This window comes from Capra hircus, chromosome 9, assembly GCF_001704415.2.
Source record: "Capra hircus breed San Clemente chromosome 9, ASM170441v1, whole genome shotgun sequence".
NCBI classification, from domain to species: Eukaryota; Metazoa; Chordata; class Mammalia; order Artiodactyla; family Bovidae; genus Capra; species Capra hircus.
The window spans coordinates 26,538,834-26,554,447 of NC_030816.1; the positions used below are offsets into that span (position 1 = coordinate 26,538,834).

The following is a 15,614-nucleotide window of genomic DNA, read 5'->3' on the forward strand; positions in this document are numbered from 1 at the left end:
GTAGTTAAGAATCAAACATCTGCCTAGAGTCTGGGCTTTGTGCTTTCGTTAAAGGAATCAAATCCACAAAGGCAATTTGTTGACCTAGATAAGTAACTGTATATTCACTTTATTCATAAAGCCATACACACAGTTTATCTTCTTTTTTGAAAGTATGTTATCATTCACAATAGAAAAGATTTAAGAATCAGGTCATAATTTCCTGTCCTGATACTGTAAAGACAAAAAACAAAAGGAAAGCAAAAGAGAGACACACTGAGTACAAATGATCACAAATTTGTGCCAAAGAAATGAGTGATCTTGTAAGACACCGAGTCTGTAAATTCTTAAAAAGTATAATGAACCAAGAGAGCCCTGAGTGAACATGAGCTATAAAACAAACAAATCCCTTAAGTCCCCAGCTCTGGAACGATCCAACAAATTCTTGGGCAAATCATTTCCTCTGAGTCTGTTTTCTCACCTTGAGAGAGGATGGAACACAGATCTTTCCAGAATTATTAAAGATTAGAGAAAACGTGTCTAAACCTCCCACATCTAGCACAGAGTGCTTAACAATGCAGAGTTTTAACAACAACAAGTCGTCTTACAAAATGAAATGATCTCCAGCATTCCACCCAGCTCTGACAGTCTTCTAGTAAACCGCTCTATTTCCTTAGCAAAGGAAGTTAAATCCAGACAGACCCTGTACGAATGACTGTTCGCTAATAATGGTATCCAAATGGAGCTTCACCAGTCTAACAATTCCATCTAATTTTTTGCCTTCCTACATTTTAAGTTATTTGTGCATATTTTATCGGCCACCATTTCCTTCCTTTCTTCCCTTACCAGAAAGGAGACAAGGACACAACGAAGAGGCTGTGCAAACAATGCAGGCTTAGCTTCGGTGCTGGCGGGAGGGATTTGGAAGCGGACAGGCTCAGGAAAGGGGTGATGGGCCAGATACTAGCACAACCACAGCCCCGGGTGCACCCGCTCAAGGAGAAGTGTGACTTTTTCAGTCCATGTTATATAAAAATGTTGCTGCTTTTTAATCATTTAATCTCATTCAAAAAAAATTTAGTCATCTCTCATGTTGATGAAACAGTCTAAACCAGTCTAGTCAGACTAGAAGAACAGCATCCTAACCTTTATTTTTGGATGAAGGTACTTGACAATTAAATGAGACGCCAACACTTACCAGGAAACCACATTAAGAAATTCAAGAGCAAATATTTATATTGCACTAATGTTCAAAAAAGTCAAGGCATGTTTCAAGAAGAAAAACAAGTCTTTACGCATTATCTAGGTGTTGGTCTACCATAACACCAAATGTGAAAAATTTTTACAGAATCTTATGTCCACTGAACAAGCACTAAGTGCAGGATATAATCAAATACAACTTTACTTTTGTCTCGACTATCGTCTTAAAATGCAAGCGTGGAGAAAATGTTCCCCCGCCACTGCATGAGCACTTCAGCAGGCCCACCTTGTAGCCAGTGCTGAGTAGCAGAAAGGCCTCAGGTGCTTTAGGTTACAAACTAACCTTCACTAGGTAATCAAATCTTTTTTCCTCGGGAGGAGAGGAAGATCAGCTTTGTCTCTTTTCCGTGGCCCTTCTTCCCCTCCCCAGCTATTGCTCTCTGCAAAGTGGGCCAGCATGAGACAGAGGGGTAACTCGGAGACAAGGCAAGGAGACTCCTACTTCACAGGTCCTGCCAAAAGGCCTGAACGGCGATGTCCGAAGCGGACGCTTTCCCTCAGATGCACTTCTGTGGGTTCTTCCAAGTCTCACCTCAGAGTTCCTTCTGGCTACAGCTCCACAGACAAGGACAGTTCACTCTCCTTCTGGCTTTCTGGCTGTCATTTAAAAGACTCACTGTTGAAGAGACACATGTACCCCAATGTTCATCGCAGCACTGTTTATAATAGCCAGGACATGGAAACAACCTAGATGTCCATCAGCAGATGAATGGATAAGAAAGCTGTGGTACATATACACAATGGAGTATTACTCAGCTGTTAGAAAGAATTCATTTGCATCAGTTCTGATGAGATGGATGAAACTGGAGCCGATTATACAGAGTGAAGTAAGCCAGAAAGAAAAACACAAATACAGTATACTAACACATATATATGGAATTTAGAAAGATGGCAATGACGACCCTGTATGCAAGACAGGAAAAAAGACACAGATGTGTATAACGGACTTTTGGACTCAGAGGGAGAGGGAGAGGGTGGGATGATTTGGGAGAATGGCATTCTAACATGTATACTATCATGTAAGAATTGAATCGCCAGTCTATGTCTGACGCAGGATACAGCATGCTTGGGGCTGGTGCATGGGGATGACCCACAGAGATGTTATGGGGAGGGAGGTGGGAGGGGGGTTCATGTTTGGGAACACATGTAAGAATTAAAGATTTTAAAATTAAAAAAATAAAAAACTAAAAAAAAAAAAAAAAAAGACTCACTGTTGGAGCCTCGTTGCCCTTCTAGACGGTTTATTTGGGCAGGAATCAAAACAGCTCCTCTCTCCTCCACTCAGCCTGCCTCTGCTCTGCAGGAAATATTCATGTTTCCTCTGCCCTGACAAACACTGGAGTGTGGGCAAATTCCACAGAGCCCTCCTCTTGCTGTGGGAGCGGCTGGCTAGATGCAGTTCTCTCCTTGCTGGATTTCTCACGGGATTCAGACCTCAGTCCTCTGTATCCCCTAACTGAAGAGAATTCTTTAAACCTCTAAGTGGTCCCTCTAAAGCTCCCCTCACTAGATTATCAAGTGAAAGGATGTATACCCCAACTTTTCCCATGAGGGGTGGGGTGGAAGGAAGCCACAGCATAATTTCATACAAGAATCTTCACAAAATGCTCTTCCTTGACCCATAAATATCCTTCTTGTGGGTTTTAGAGTCTCTAACTGATCCTTGAACATGAACTATCCCACTTTTGAATTTCACACTTCTGTACCTTAATGCCTCAGCTAAATTCCCAACATCTTTTTTTTCTGGCTGCACTGCACAGCTTAAGGGATCTTAGTCCCCCTGCAATGGAAACAGGGGAATCCTAACCACTGGACTACCAGAGAATTCAAGAAATTCTCTTTTTAGAAATTTTTTGTTGGAGTATAGCTGACTTATAATGTTGTGTTAGTTTTGGACATACAGCAAAGTGAATCAGTTATACATATATTCACTTTTTTTTTTTTTAAGATTCTTTGCCCATATAGGCCATTAGAGAATACTGAGGAGAGGTCTCTGTGCTATACAGCAGGTTCTTATTAGTTACCTGTTTTATATACAGCAGTGTATATATGTCAGTCCCAATCTTCCAATTTATCCCCCCATCCCCTGGTAATCCTAAGTTTGTTTTCTACATCCCTGACTATTTCTGTTTCATAAATAAGTTCATTTATACCCTTCTTTTATATTCCACATATAAGTGATATCATATGGTATTTGTCTCTCTGGGTCTGACTTACTTCACTCAAGATAATAATCTCCAGGTAAATCCACGTCACTGCAAATGACATTATTTCATTCTTTTTATGGCTGAGTAGCATTGCATTGTATATATGTACCATATCTCCTTTAACCATTTCTCTGTTGATGGACATTTAGGGTGCTTCCATGCCCTGGCTATTGTAAGTAGGGCTGCAATGAACACTGGGGTGCATGTATCTCTTCAGATTATGGTCTTCTCTGGGTATATGCCCAGGAGTATGATTGTTGGGTCATATGGTAGTTCTACTTTAAGGAACTCCCATACAACATACTGTTCTCCATAGTGGTTGTACCAATTTACCTTCCCACCAGCAGTGTAGGAGAGTTCCCTTTCCTACACATGCTCTCCAGCATTTACTGTTTGTGGATTTTTGATGATGGCCATTCTGACTGGTGTGAGGTGATACCTCATTGTAGTTCTGACTTGCATTTCTCTAATAGTGATGTTGAGCATCTTTTCATGTACTTTTTGGCTATCCATATGTCTTCTTTGGAGGAATGTCTATTTAGACCTTCTGCCCATTTTTAAAATTTTTTTTTTTATATTCAGCTACATGAGCTGTTTGCATATTTTGGAAATTAATCCCTTGTCAGTTGCTTTGTTTGAAATATTTTCTCCCATTCTGAGGGCTGTCTTATTGTTTTGTTTATGGTTTCCTTTGCTATGCAAAAGCTTTTAAGTTTAATTAGATCCCACTTGTTTATTTACTTTTATTTTCATTATGCTGAGAGGTAGATCAAAAAAGATCTTGTCAAAGAGTGTTCTGTCTATGTTCTTCTCTAAGAGTTCTATGGTGTCCGATCTTACATTTAGGTCTTTAATCCATTTTGAGCTTATTTTTGTGTGTGGTATTCGGAAATGTTTTAATTTCATTCTTTTACATGTAGCTGTCCTGTTTTCCCAGTACCATGTACTGAAGAGACTATCTTTTTTCCATTGTATATTCCTGCCTCTGTCATAGACTATGTGACCAAAAATATTAATTCTTGAATGAATCTATTACTTGGCACTGTTTTTGTAAAATTTTAACATGGCATAACAAAGAATCCAAGGTTTTACGGATTATGCTATACACCATAAAAATAAAAGAGCCTGTTGTTCTCTTCTGACCCTTCCAAGTCTGACTATGATTACTATTAATAATAGAAACTGAGAAACTGAAAGACATAGTCACTCTATCGAGCATGGTAAAATTTTGTTTAAAAAATGCAAACTACCACTAATCCTTCCACATAATTTGACCAAACATCCACACAGGGTTTCCTAATACTGTTGAAGAGCAAATATTTTCCAATGGAAGAGATACTATCTAAAATATGGAATAACAACATTCTCTCCATTCCAAGTAAAAGCGTTTATTATGTATGTTCTTGGCACTATCATAGGCTCCTGAGAATATTAAAAAAACTAAAATAGTTTTCTATCTTCCAATAATTTCCATCTAGTAATATACATATGGAAATAGAGGTCCAACCAGAATGCCCTATACAATGAGCTAAATGTCTTAAGAGATATAGATTTCAAAAAATATATAATAAAGAAGGGATTAAAAATCTCCTGAAAATGTACCAGCTTAGAATCCCTAATCAGTAAAGCTTGTTACATACTGCTGTATCTTCTTCTCATTTGCAATACTGTTTTTAAAAATGTATGTAGATGTTAGTAATAAAATTCAGATATTTTGAAATGCTAATGACTTCATAGTAGACCTCTTTGGCATTAACAGTATTTCTCAATGAATTGTACTTTTATATATTTACTGTTGTTATAGAGTGGCATACCTATGTGTGTAATGAATTGATTTTGAGGTTGTTGGCACTTCTATAGGATTCAAGTTAGCTATTACATAAAGTCCATTTTCCCTTAAAAAAAAAAACAAGAAAGAAAGACTTTAGAGTGTGTTTGTACACTCTTATTTGAATGTGTGTGTTTGATGTTAACAGAGAGAAACATCCAAAAAAAAGACCAGGTAGGGAGGTGGGAGGGGGGTTCATGTTTGGGAATGCATGTAAGAATTAAAGATTTTAAAATTTAAAAAAAAAATAAATAAATAATAAAACATTAAAAAAAACAAAAAGAAAAAAAAAAAAGACCAGGTAGGAAAATCTTTTTTATAAACTAACAATCAATGTGGTTAGCATAAATACAAATTCAATTCAAATCCTGTGTAACTGTTAGCAGTTATAGTAAGGTGATCATAAAAGTACAAATTAAATACAAATTTAAAAAAACAATAAACTACACATACATACACACACGCACACACACACACACACACACACACATATATGTAACAATCAGCTTTCCAGTTTCCCCACTCAGACTCTCTTTGTTCACTACTCCAAACTAAGAACAAATCCTCATTTCTCAGCATGGCCAAAGGAAAATGCAAATCACTTGGAAGAAGTGGTTAGGTTTACTATTTAAAAACAGTTTCCTGCACATTAAGTAACACAAAAATAAATGTTCTAACTATGTGGACATAAATGACTACAAGGACAAAATGTTTACAATTGAAAACACCCAAAGGGAAGACTTACCTTAGTTAGCTGAAGGCTGATAAATACTCTTTCACCCTGTTTTGAGAGTTCCAACCCCCATTTCCACTTGATCTTGGCCTTTTCACAACAGCTTTGCTCCATAATAGAACATTGGTCTAACAGCCTCAAATAAACATCTAAATATTATTTAACAAAGTTCCAATGACTTTTGGAGTGTGGTGTTGTCTGACAACTACACAAAAATTCAGAAACGAGTAAATTGTACTTGATTTGACCATTTTATTACCAATCGAAAGGTTATTTGGTAGGTATATTTCACTTAGGAGTGGTTTTGAAGTTATTTGCTATCAACTTCTGTTAGTGGCAGCAGAGTGAAGTGGTCAAGTAAGTACTCTTACAGATAATAACTGTGTTGGGGGAAAAAAACTTATTTAAACACAATATGGAAAATGTTTTAAAACAGACAGAAGTTGGAGGAGAGTTTTCTTCCCTGGTGGCTCAGACCAAGAAGAACCTGCCTGAAATGTGGGAGGCCAGGTTTAATCCTTGGTTTGGGAAGATTCCCTAGAGAAGGAAATGACAACCCACTCCAGTATTCTTGCCTGGAAAATCCCATGGACAGAGAAGCCTGGCGGGCTACAGTCCATAGCGTCACAAAGAGTCTGAGAGACAAGCGACTGACCCTTCCTTTTCCCTTCTACACCTGGAGAAGCTGAATCTGGAAGAAATAAAAATTACCAGTGTGCGGGCCTTCTTGAAGATCAACAAGCTATGCAGATGCTGGGTGGACTAGTAAGGGCCAGACTAAAGAAAAGGAACAGCTGGAGAGGAGAAAAAAAAGCAACCGTTGGAAACTACATGAACTGAACAGAGACATCAGCTGCTACACACCACAGACAGACAGACTCTGCAGTTTGAGTCCAGGCAAGGTAACTGTCTCCTAGGAACAAAAACTCAATCATACTTGGAAAAACAAAGTGGAATCAGAGTTGTTTCAAATATTATCTACAATGTTCAAGTATTCAACCTGAAATTACCAGACATGCAAAGAAACAGCTAATAAATATAAATGGACTCTGAATGGACTCAGATGTTGAATTCAGAAAACAAAAACTACAAAATGTCTATTATAATTATGTTAGAAGTATTGATATTAATGGATAATACTTTAAAAGTAAAATGCTGAATTACTGAGTGAAGAGATAGGGAATCTCAACAGTGAAATGTAAACTACAAGAAAATGGAAATTTTAGGGATGAAAAGTACAATAGCTGAAAAAAAACGCGTTATGATACGCTCATACATAAGAAAGAATCTGGGAATTTGAAGACCAAAATTACCTAATATAAGAAAAGAGAAAAATACTGAAGGAGAATGAACAAAGTCTCAGAGATCTTAGAATGGAAACCTAGGAGATTTCCACTACAAGAAATCTTAAACAAAGTTCCACAACTTAGGTCCAAAGAAAGGACTGAAACATAGAAACACACACAACACACTGCCTTCTCCTATTTCTTTATAAGATATATGACTATTTAAAGCGAAAATTCTAACAATGTATGTGCAGGAGTGCTTAGCTGCTTCAGGTGTCTGACTCTGTGACTCCACAAACTGCAGCCCGCCAGGCTCCTCTGTCCACAGAAATTTCCAGACAAGAATATTGTGGGTTGCCATTTCCTCCTCCAGGGGATCATCCTGACCCAGGGACGGAACCCACATCTCCCGCAGCTTCTGCACTGGCAGGCAGATTCTCTACCACTGAGCCACCTGGGATAGACGTATTATAATACATCTATGATACATCTATGATACATATATGACATATGATATCAGCACTGAAGATGGAAGTAAATGAAAACACGCTACCACAAGATTCCTACGTTTTATCTGAAGCAATTCCATCACCTTAAAATACATTGAGATATACGTTGTAATCCCTAAAGATGGCACTTTTTTAAAAATGCAGAAACACAGCTTGAAAGCCAATAGAGAAATTAAAATTGATTACTAAAAATTACTTGATTGATGTAAAGGAAGGCAGAAGAGAAAGAACAGAAGAACAAGAAGCAGATGAGACAAATAAAACCAAAGAGCAAAATGTCAGACCTAAATATGACCATATCAGTAATGATATTAAAGAAAAATAAAGACTCCAAGCAAATGGCAAAGACTATCTAACTGGATTAAAAAAAGCAAGAATCACTTATATCTTGTTTAAAGAGATGCAGTTTCAATACAAATACACAAATAACTTGGAAATAAAAAAGATGGGGAAAGATATGCCATGAATTAATAACCCCAAGAAGACTGGAATGGCTGTACTAACACCAGACAAAACAGACTTCAAGGCAAGTAGTTTTACTAGAAATAAAGAGGGATTCTAATGATGAAAGTCTCAACACATCAGGAAGATATAACAATGACAAACCTATATACACCTAATATAACAGAACAACTAATCTCAAAAATATACAAGCAACTTATGCAGCTCAATTCCAGAAAAATAAACGACCCAATCAAAAAATGGGCCAAAGAACTAAATAGACATTTCTCCAAAGAACACATACGCATGGCTAACAAACATATGAAAAGATGCTCAACATCACTCATTATCAGAGAAATGCAAATCAAGACCACAATGAGGTACCATTTCATGCCAGTCAGAATGGCTGCGATCCAAAACTCTGCAAGCAATAAATGCTGGAGAGGGTGTGGAGAAAAGGGAACCCTCTTACACTGTTGGTGAGAATGCAAACTAGTACAACCACTGTGGAGAACAGTGTGGAGATTCCTTAAAAAATTGCAAATAGAACTGCCTTATGACCCAGCAATCCCACTGCTGGGCATACACACCGAGGAAACCAGAATAGAAAGAGACACATGTACCCCAATGTTCATCACAGCACTGTTTATAATAGCCAGGACATGGAAACAACCTAGACGTCCATCAGCAGATGAATGGATAAGAAAGCTGTGGTACATATATACAATGGAGTATTACTCAGCCATTAAAAAGAATACATTTGAATCAGTTCTGTTGAGATGGATGAAACTGGAGCCGATTATACAGAATGAAGTAAGCCAGAAAGAAAAACACCAATACAGTATACTAACACATATATATGGAATTTAGAAAGATGGTAAGGATAACCCTGTATGCGAGACAGCAAAAGAGACACAGATGTGTAGAGCGGACTTTTGGACTCTGAGGGAGAGAGAGAAGGTGGGATGATTTGGGAGAATGGCATTGAAACATGTATACTATCATGTGAGAAACGAATTGCCAGTCTATGTTCGATGCAGGATACAGGATGCTTAGGGCTGGTGCACGGGGATGACCCAGAGAGATGTTATGGGGAGGGAGGGGAGAGGGGGGTTCATGTTTGGGAACACATGTACACCCGTGGTGGATTCATGTCAATGTATGGCAAAACCAATACAGTATTGTAAAGTAAAATAAAGCAAAAATGAAAATAAAAATAAAAGAGGCAGTAAGATCTTGACGGGAAAGAAATAATAAATAAAATATGCCACCAATAAGAAAAAAAAAAGAAACACAAGAAGAAAATTTGATCTCTACTTTATACCATATTTTTACTTAGCTCAAAATGAATCATAAAAATGAAATTTGAAACTGAAAAGTATAAAACTTCTAGGAAAAAACATAGGAGAAAATCGCTGTTACCTTGGGTTAAGCAAAGATTTCTTAGACACAACATAAAAAACATAATCCTTAGAAAAAATTTCACTTCAGCAAAATTAAGAATTACTATTTGAAAGACACTTTTAAGAGAATGAAAAGGCAAGCCATAAACTGGGAGGAAAGACTAGCAAGTTATCTATCTTACCAAAAACAAAAAACAAACCCTGCACCCAGATTATACAAAGAATTGTCAAAACTCAATAAAAACCAAGCAACCCAATTTAAAACTAGGTTAAAAAGATTTGAACAATCTCTTCACAAAAGATATACAAATGGAAAATATTCATTTTTGAAATGATGCTCAACATCACTAGCCATGAGGAAAATATAAATTACAACAATGAAAAAACTACACACATCTATTCAAATGGCTAAAATGGCTAATCATACCAAGTGTTGGTAAGGATGTTAGGATGTAAGGATGTCATAAGCTGCTACTGGGAATTTAAAATTGGACAACCATTTTGGAAAACTGAGTAGGGATGTTTTTTCAGCTAAATACATCCCTTATTATATGATCCAGCCATTCCACTCCCAGGTATTTACCTAAGAGAAACAAGAGCATATGTCCATACAAAACTTACGTACAGATGGTTATGGTTGTCTTATTTCTAACAGCCAAAAACTGCAAAGAGCCCAAACATTCAGAAATAAAGTGACTGGATAAACAAATTATGGTATGCTCATAAAATGGAACGTGTGGGCGTATGTGCTCGGTTGCTTCAGTGGTGTCCGACTCTTTGCGACCCCATGGACTGTAGCCCCCCAGGCTCCTCTGTCCATGGAGATTCTCCAGGCAAGAATACTGGAGTGGGCTGCCACGCCCTCCTCCAGGGGCTCTTCCCCCACCCAGGGATCAAACCCTCATCTCTCATGGCTCCTGCACTGGCTGGCGGGTTCTTCACCACTATTTCCACCTGAGACGCCCACATAATGGAATATCACCCAGCCCAATACCAGGAGTGAACTACTGATAAATACAACATGGATGAATACCAAAATACTCACACACAGCAGGAAAAAGGGAAAAAAGGGATATATAAAGCACGACTCCATTTATTAAAAGTTTCCCAAAAATATAAGCCAACATACAGGACAGGAAGCGTATCAGTGTTCACCTCGTTGTGGAGAGGGGTACAGAGGGAGGGACTGTCAAAGACACAAAGAAGCCTGAGTGTGACGGACACGCTCATTATCTGGACTGTGGTGGTTGTGTCTCACTGGTATATACATACGACAAAACGCATCAAGTTACCTACTTTATTTCATGTAATACAGCTTATTTCATGTCAATTACACAATCATGTTGCTTTAAAAAAAAAATAAGAGAAACCCTGTATTCATATGAGATGGTAGATGTTCACTAAACTCAACTGTGTTCATCATTTCAGGATAAACTGGAAGGAAAAAATAGAAACCTATGTGGAGGTTTTCAACAACAACAAAAAAATAGAAGTCATAAAAAACGAACACACAAAACTGACAGAACTAAAGGGACAACTAGACAAATCCACAGTCACAGTTGTGTATTTAAGCACATTACTCTCAGTAATTCATAGAACAGGAAGACCAAAGTGTAAACGTCTGGATGACAACATCAAGCAGCTTAACTGACGTTTACAGAACACTATATGCAACACCAACTGCAGAGAGCTGTTTGCTCTGCCAGCGAAATTTTTAATCACTGATGAGGGTAGAGTGGGGAGGGGGAAGATGGAAGGAGAGCACACACACAGAGTGCCACTTAACCCATGGGTAATGCCTGCATAAACTGTCATCAGATTCTCAGGCAACACGGTGAGGCATTCTGTCCATTTTAAAGATGGGGAAAAAACAGACTAGAGATATTTAGCAACGTGTCAAGGTTATTTATGCAACTCTGATGAGATTCCAGGTGGAAAAAGGAATAAGAAAACATGCCCAAAGTCCTTCATTAAAAAACATCCACCAGACTTCCCTGGTGCGCAGTGGGTAAGAATCCGCCTGCCACTGCAGGGTACACGGGTTCAATCCCTGGTCTGGGAAGATTCCACCTGCCGTGGAACAACTACGCTCACGCACCACAGCTTCTGAGCCCACGCTGTAGAGCCTGTAAGCTGCAACTACTGAAGCCTGCACGCTCTGGGCCCCAGGAGCCACAACTAATGAGCCGCTATGCCGCAACTACGGAGGGCCACGTGCTGTAGAGCCAGCAAGCGTGCTGCAGCTGCTGAACCTGTGCTCCACACGAGAGAAGCCACCACAATGAGAAGCCCACCCACCACGACAAAGAGTAGCCCCCACAACTAGAGAAAGCCCGTGGCGCACAGTAACAAAGACCCAGTGCATCCAAAATAAATATTAAGAAAAAATCCACCAGAGCAAAAGGAACCCTCCTACACTGTTGGTGGGAATGTAAATTGGTGCAGCCACGGTGGAGAACAGTATTGTTGCTGTTTAGTTGCTAAGACGTATCCGACTCTCTGCAACCCCATGGACTGAAGCACACCAGGCTGCCCTGTCCCTCATTATCTCCCAGAGTTTGCTCCAACTCATGTCCATCGCGGTGATGATGCCATCCAACCATCTCACCCTCTGTCGCCCCGTTCTCCTCTTGCCCTCAACCAGAACACTATGGAGGTTCCTTAACAAATGAAAAACAGAGTTGCCATGTAATCCAGCAAATCTCACTCCTGGCATATATTTGGAAAAACAAAAACTCTAATTAGAAAATGCACCCTAATGTTCACTACAGCACTATTTACAACAGCCAAGACATGGAAGCAACCTAAGTGTCCACTGATAGATGTGTAATTTAAAAGATGTGGTGTCTGTATTTACAGTGGGATACTATTCAGCCATAAAAACTGAAATAATGCCATTTGCAGCAACACGGATAGACCCAGAGATTATCATACTAAGTGAAGTAAGTCAGAAAGAGGAAGACAAACATTAAATACCATATCACTTACGTGTGGAGTCTAAAATATGATACAAACAAATTTATTTACAAAACAGAAACACTCAGAGACATAGAAAACAAACATGGTTATAAAAGGGGAGATGGGGTAGGGAAGGGATAAATTAGGAGTTTGAGATTATCAGATAAAAACTACTGTATATAAAATAAACAATAAGGTCCTACTATACAACCCAGGGAACTTTATTCAATATCCTATAATAAACCATAATGAAAAACAGTATGAAATACATATGCTTGAAAATATATATATATATATATCGATTCACTGTACACCAGAAACTAACACCTTGTATATTTTGATTTTTAAAACAATTAATTAAATAGCAAAGAAATGAAAGAATATGAAAGCAATATAAAAGATTAACAAAACTAAAATCTGGTTCTTTGGAAAGATAAACACAATTGACAAAACTTTAGCTAGCCTAACCAAAAAAAAAAGGACTCAAATGAGTAATACTGTAAATGTATATGTACAGCATGGTAACTATCAGTTAACAGTACTATATTGTACACTTGGAAGTTGCTATGAGCATAAATCCTAAAATGCTTACCACAAAAAAAGTTGCAACTATGTGCGGTGATAGATGTGTTAACCTATTTGTGGTAATCATTTCACACTATGTATGAACTCCGGGAGATGGTGATGAACAGGGAGGCCTGGCGTGCTGCGATTCATGGGGTCGCAAAGAGTTGGACACGACTGAGCGACTGAACTGAACTGAATGTATATAAGATAAACACACCGTACCCTCAAAAAAAAAAAAAACCCACCAGGAACCATACTTGATGCCGATAAAAACTTATCCCACTCTGGAGAAGCTCACAATCTAACTTAATTACATTATGGTTTTCTCCAGATATATGACCAGGAGTAGGACTTCAGGGTCATACAGTAGCTCTGTTTTTAGTTTTTTAAGGAACAGCCACCCTGTTCTGCCTAGTTGCTGTACTAATTTACATTCCCAGCAACAGTGTAGGAGGGTTCCCTTTTCTCCACACCCTCTCCAGCAATTAATTCTTTGCAGAGTTTTTGATGATGGCCATACTGACTGGTGTGAAGTGATACCTCACAGCACTAAAGGAAAGAAAGAATTGTCTTAGCCAAATCAAAATTATCTCTACCATTCGGTTTAATTTCAAAATCAGACAACTATTGAAAGGACAAGAGCGAAAAAGTAGACAGGTAACCAAGTAGGGCCTAACATGGGTGCGACGAGATGAGCTAGAGCCCCATAAGAGGGACCCCTGCCCTGGTCCCCCCATCAAACGGCACTGATACAGTGAGACTCATAACCCTGAACAGTCTTCCTTGCTCAGGCTTCAGAGAAGCACATCTCCACACCTGTTGTCCTATGTCCAGGAAGCAAAACGAGATTTCACCTAAACGTCATCAAGTCAGCTGTGGCTGTGCCACTGCCAAACTCAGACTGGCACCAGAGTGGCCTCAGATGCCTGCAGAGTAGGCGCAGGCACTCAGCTAAGAGGTAAGAGAAAAGCAAATCTTTCCCCTTAGACCCAACACAATCGATTCTTTCCTAATGAAGATTACTCCAAAGCAGTGTTGCGTGTTCCCTTCCTGTGCCATTCATGGCTCTGGTGTACTGAGCAGCATGGTGGTTGTAACCGCTGGTGAATACGTACACATATTGGTGAACCTGTAATATGAATGACACATGACACTGCTTATGCAGGGAATTAACAGACACTGAACACTAGAACACTTCTGATTTTATTCAACTATTTACTAAGATATAATAAATTTCAAAAATAAATCAAATTCACCTATGAAGAGTCCGTATTTCAAAATTAAAATTCTTGATATTCTGTATTTTGCCTTTTGATTTTTTTCTCTCGTGTAACAATTTAAAAGAGATATAATTCACACACCATAAAATTAGATCTCTTATAAAAGTCAGTGGTATTCAGTATATTCACAAAGTTATGCAACCATTATCATCCAATTACAGACCATTTTCCTCACCCCAAACAGAAACCCTGTACCGACTAGTAGTCACTCCCATTCCTTCTTCCCCAGAGTCCCTGGTGGCCAGTAATCTGCTTTCTGTCTTTATAGAATTGCCTATGCCATTATTCTTGCCTGGAGAATTCCACGGACAGAGGAGCCCGAAGGGCCACAGTCCATGGGGTTGCAATGAGTCAGACACGACTGAGAAATTTTTCATCATTCTGGACATAAGGATTACCAGGTGGCGCTAGTGGTAAAGGATCTGCCTGCCAATGGAGGAGACAAGAGATGCAGGTTGGATCCCTGGGTCAGGAAAATCCCCTGGAGGACGGCATGGCAATCCACTCCAGTATTCTTGCCTGGAGAATTCCACGGACAGAGGATCTTGGTAGGCTATGGTCCATAGGGTCCCAGAGTCAGACATGACTCAAGCAACTTAGCACACACACATTCTGGATGTAAAACATGTTTCCTTTTTAAAAAAAAAAATTTAATTGAAGGATAATCGCTTTACAGAATTTTCTTGTTTTCTGTCAAACCTCAGCCTGAACCAGCCATTCAGTTCAGTTCAGTTGCTCCGTCGTGTCCAACTCTTTGCAACCCCATGAATCACAGCATGCCAGGCCTCCCTGTCCATCACCAACTCCCGGAGTTCACCCAAACTCATGTGCATCGAGTCGGTGATTCCATCCAGCCATCTCATCCTCTGTTGTCTGCTTCTCCTCCTGCCCCCAATCCCTTCCAGCATCAGAGTCTTTTCCAATGAGTCAACTGTTCGCATGAAGTGGCCAAAGTACTGGAGTTTCAGCATCAGTCCTTCCAATGAATACCCAGGACTGATCTTCTTTAGGATAGACTGGTTGGATCTCCTTACAGTCCAAGAGTCTTCTCCAACACCACAGTTCAAAAGCATCAATTCTTCAGCGCTCAGCTTTCTTCACAGTCCAACTCTCACATCCATACATGACCACTGAAAAAACCATAGCCTTGACTAGATGGACCT

General features: G+C 39.1%; 1 protein-coding gene across 1 annotated transcript in view; it reads right to left on the reverse strand.

The window, feature by feature from the left end:
- The window catches only part of SLC16A10 (solute carrier family 16 member 10), a 117,477-nt gene that overhangs the window by 48,343 nt on the left and 53,520 nt on the right, over positions 1-15,614 (reverse strand). The window lies entirely within an intron of this gene.